The following is a 5000-nucleotide window of genomic DNA, read 5'->3' on the forward strand; positions in this document are numbered from 1 at the left end:
AATTTATCATAAACATCACACAACATCAGAACAACATGCAAACTAATCCACAAGGAAGCTGCTGCATCTGACAGTAAACTTCTAACGCATCCTGCTTGGGGGATGTGAACTTCACACTGATGTCAGATGGGATTAAAACACAGGTGTGCTGTGGAATCTTCAACCTGACCAGAAACTTTAGGTGCTTTCTTGGCCAACATGTTGCAGAGACACTGATCGGAGTGGGATCTTGGGGAACTGGGGGATCTCTTTTGTGATGTTCCCTGTAGAAGTTCCTGAACAGTGTGTTACAGTGAGGAAGTGCACTTGATGATCCCACTGACCTTCCCGTTTATGATGCTCATTTTCCTTCCAGTCTCGAGCTTTAAATATATCAATTAGAATATCCGCTTACATAATTTCTCTGAAAGAGCTGCAGACAGCAGAACCCAGGGGCGGGGTACTTCCGGTTTACTGCCGCGCGCCGTATTTGGAGCGCAGAAGCGCGTTCTGAGTAAATGCGCGTTCCCGCTGCACTTTCCTGCGGTGTTCTGCTTGCAGCGCGCACGCGGACGGAGATGAGATCGACAAGGCAGGGTAATATACAACTCTTTATTTGTCTTCAACTATATATACGTGTGTGTGTGTGTGTGTGTGTGTGTGTGTGTGCGTGCGCGTTACTTTCCCTGTGCGATCCACACAGGTGAGTTGGGTAGAGTTGTGTGAGGAGCATGGTGTGGTGCAGTGTTGAAATGAAGCTGTAGGACCTTCTGCACCTCTCTGTGGTATGGTGTTCATCCTCTCTGCACTCGTATCCATAACGAGATGCGCGCGCGCTTGTCTCCAAACAAACTCGTCGTCGGGTTCCAGAGTGAACCTGGAGCTCAGTGCACACCTGATCACATCAGCGGTGTTCTCAGCTCTTAATCCGGATCGGGCTCGCGCATGAGAATGGCAGTTATCTACTCATTCCTAGACTAGTTAGTGTGCGGGTTTGTGCGGGTGTGTACTGAAGCTACAAATCTGACACAGAAACACCTTTTAAACATCTCAGAAGTGATCACTTCTTTAGTCCAACAGGTACAGTATAGAGTCCAGCACTGTACAGTATAATATAGTATAGTGGATTGATTGTATGTATAGAATATTGTATAACACTGATAAAACTTTATAATATATGTATGGTCATGTATAAATGTATATAATTTATGGCTGTAAATCAGTGGTGTGAGGTCAGGGTCAGTAAACACTTCTCTACTGGACTAAACACTATCAGAAGCTCTGACCTTCATTTACTATATAGATTCTAATATTTGTTCCATGAAATTGTATTAATTTATTCCATCAGTTTCTTCTCTTCATGTGGTAGAGTTTCTCTCGACTGCACTGCTTCCAGTACGTGTATGTGGATGTTAGATTTTTTGTCCAATCAGAATCTGATTAGAGTCAGTCTAATCTGCTCAGGGCCTTCAGAATCAGTACTGCTGGACTTTTACCATCATCTCTTTATTAAAGAGCTCTGTTTCTTTAACCAAGTCCCCACTGAAGGCCCAGGTACCAAATACACGGCCCACCACTGATATTTACCGTATTTTCCGGACTATAAGCCGCTACTTTTTTCCCACGTTTTAAACCCCGCGGCTTAAACAACGAAGCGGCTTATTTATTTTTTTTTTTAATTTTTCCTGGGTTTTTCCTGGTTTCACAAACTTCAAGCCAAAAAACTGAACCCCATAACATTAGAGCAATGAAATTTCCGAACGGAAACGAAAAAAACGCACCTCACCTGTGTTCTGAGCTGCACGGCATCGGGAGAAAAAACGTTTTTTTTTTAAACACACGACGATTCCAAAAGATAAACTCTCGAGAGAAATAGTTGTGAAAGGAAGGAGAAAGACAGTGAACAATGACTTTCTTGGTCGGCTACTGTTTAGATACAAGCCAAAGAAACTTAGAAATGAGCATCAGAAAATAATAAGGACATATTCCTCGGTCTTGCACACATGCAGTAATAGCGGAAACACTGTCTTTCATTAAAGCCTGTGTGAAGTTCATTAGTTTTAGTGTAGACCTGCGGCTTATTTATGTTCAAAATTAAAATTCTTTGTCAAATTCAGTGGGTGTGGCTTATAGATGGGTGCGCTTTATAGTCCGGAAATTACGATAGTATAATGTATACTGCAGATGTGGTATATAATATAGTAGTATAGTAATATACTGTAGACTATAACCCTAGTATATTGTATAATATGATGTATAGTGGTGATGTAGTGTACAGTATGAAGTATGGTATAGCAGTAATACTGTGAAAAACGTTATAGTGGTGTAGATTGTGTAGGATGTTGTATAATATACTTGTATACTGGTGTTATAATGGATAGTATGAAGTATGGTATAGTAGTATATTATCTAGTTGTAGAAAATCCCACCGGCTCCGTGCTGAAAGAAAAAGAGAGACAGGCAAAAGTTCACCAAGCAGAGTTTTCTTTATTTACTTTCATTTTCACCCCCCGGCTCTTTCCTTCACCCACACACTCGCGGATTAGCCGACTTTCCGCGGTGTCTGCCCGTCTCACTCGCGGACCAGCACACGTCTTTCACCGCCGACCCTTCAGCTCTCTGCTCTGGTCTCTGGTCTCTCTGCTTGGTGTTTCCCCGAGGGGGGGTCTCGCTCCTCTTTACTGGTGTCACAGGACTGAATTAGAGACATGGATTAGTCTCATCAGCTGCAGGTGTTTCTTACCGCTCACTCCGTTCACCTCCGATCTCCACTCCCTCACCACTGGTATGATATTGATGTGTAGTGGTGGTATGGTGTGGATGTGTAGTGGTGGTATGGTGTGGATGGTATGGTGTGGATGTGTAGTGGTGGTATGGTGTGGTATGGTGTGGATGTGTAGTGGTGGTATGGTGTGGTGTGGATGTGTAGTGGTGGTATGGTGTGGATGTGTAGTGGTGGTATGTGTGGATGTGTAGTGGTGGTATGGTGTGGATGTGGTGGTGGTATGGTGTGGATGTGTAGTGGTGGTATGGTGTGGATGTGTAGTGGTGGTATGGTGTGGATGTGTAGTGGTGGTATGATATTGATGTGTAGTGGTGGTATGGTGTGGATGTGTAGTGGTGGTATGGTGTGGTGTGGATGTGTAGTGGTGGTATGGTGTGGTATGGTGGATGTGTGGTGGTATGGTGTGGATGTGTAGTGGTGGTATGGTGTGGATGTGGATGTGTAGTGTGGTATGGTGTGTGGTATGGTGTGGTATGGTGTGGATGTGTAGTGGTGGTATGGTGTGTGGATGTGTGGTATGGTGGTGGTATGGTGTGGATGTGTAGGTGGTATGGTGTGGATGTGGATGTGTAGTGGTATGGTATGGTGTGGATGTGTAGTGGTGGTATGGTGTGGTGTGGATGTGTAGTGGTGGTATGGTATGGTGTGGATGTGTAGTGGTGGTATGGTGTGGATGTGTAGTGGTGGTATGGTGTGGATGTGTAGTGGTGGTATGGTGTGGATGTGTAGTGGTGGTATGGTGTGGATGTGTAGTGGTGGTATGGTGTGGATGTGTAGTGGTGGTATGGTGTGGATGTGTGGTGGTGGTATGGTGTGGATGTGGTGGTGGTATGGTGTGGATGTGTGGTATGGTGTGGTATGGTGTGGATGTGTAGTGGTGGTATGGTGTGGTGTGGATGTGTAGTGGTGGTATGGTGTGTGGTATGGTGTGGTGTGGATGTGTAGTGGTATGGTGTGGTGTGGATGTGTAGTGGTGGTATGGTGTGGATGTGTAGTGGTGGTATGGTGTGTGGATGTGTAGTGTGGTATGGTGTGTGGTATGGTGTGGATGTGTATGGTGGTATGGTGGTATGGTGTGGATGTGTAGTGGTGGTATGGTGTGGATGTGTAGTGGTGGTATGGTGTGGATGTGGTGTGGATGTGGTGGTGGTATGGTGTGGATGTGTAGTGGTGGTATGGTGTGGATGTAGTGGTGGTATGGTGTGGATGTGTGGTGGTATGGTGTGGTATGGTGTGGATGTGTAGCGGTGGTATGGTGTGGATGTGTAGCGGTGGTATGGTGTGGATGTGGTGTGGATGTGTAGTGGTGGTATGGTGGATGTGTAGTGGTGGTATGGTGTGGTGGATGTGTAGTGGTGGTATGGTGTGGTATGGTGTGGATGTGTAGTGGTGGTATGGTGTGGATGTGTAGTGGTGGTATGGTGTGGATGTGTAGTGGTGGTATGGTGTGGATGTGTAGTGGTGGTATGGTGTGGATGTGTAGTGGTGGTATGGTGTGGATGTGTAGCGGTGGTATGGTGTGGAGGTAAAGCGGTTGTATATTGTGGATGTAAAGCGGTTGTATGTTGTACAGTATATTGTATAATATGATGTATAGAATGAAACATGGTTGAGCAGTGTAGTGTGCTGTAGGTAGTGTTTGAGCAGTAAATGTGGGTTACTTCCTGTCAGAATGCCACATGACCAGTGAGCCAATCAGAAAGTTTTAAGAGAAAACCTTTTCCTTCACACAGAATGGCTCGATCTTAACAGTATTTCACAACGTTACACATGTTCACTTGCCAATGGCGCTGTAACAGTGATTTTCCACTGCAGCACTCTTTCCATTTCCACATTTCACTTTTCTTAATGTTTTCTTCTATTTTTCTGAAAATAAGCAAATGAATGTAAAAAGATTTAACAAACAAATAAATAAATAAATAAACTTCTGGGTCAGTTGGAAAAAAGCCTGCAGTGTCGGTGCTGTAGATACAAAAACTATTATTATTATTATTATTATTATTATTATTATTATTATTATTATTAATACATTTATTTTCACAAGTTGCATGAAGAGAAAGTGGTCTATAAGAACTATAACTGTTTATAGACTGTTAAACATCTGATCAGACATTATTGTAGATCAGGATCACACTCGTACCCCAGGGAGGGGGAACACTGCGTTGTGATTGGTCAGAAGGTGTGTATTATTGTTGTATATCAGCACAGAGAGATTCATTTTTAACACAAGTAACAG

General features: G+C 43.9%; 1 protein-coding gene across 1 annotated transcript in view; it reads left to right on the forward strand.

Moving 5' to 3' along the window:
- Nucleotides 1-425: 425 nt before the first annotated feature.
- The window catches only part of LOC124396796 (GRB2-related adapter protein 2-like), a 17578-nt gene continuing 13003 nt past the window's right edge, over nucleotides 426-5000 (forward strand). The window contains exon 1 of the mRNA XM_046866101.1: nucleotides 426-576. The gene's annotated coding sequence lies outside the window, so the exon portion shown is untranslated. The remainder of the gene's footprint in view (nucleotides 577-5000) is intronic.

Source organism: Silurus meridionalis, chromosome 14 (assembly GCF_014805685.1).
Source record: "Silurus meridionalis isolate SWU-2019-XX chromosome 14, ASM1480568v1, whole genome shotgun sequence".
Lineage (NCBI taxonomy): Eukaryota > Metazoa > Chordata > Actinopteri > Siluriformes > Siluridae > Silurus > Silurus meridionalis.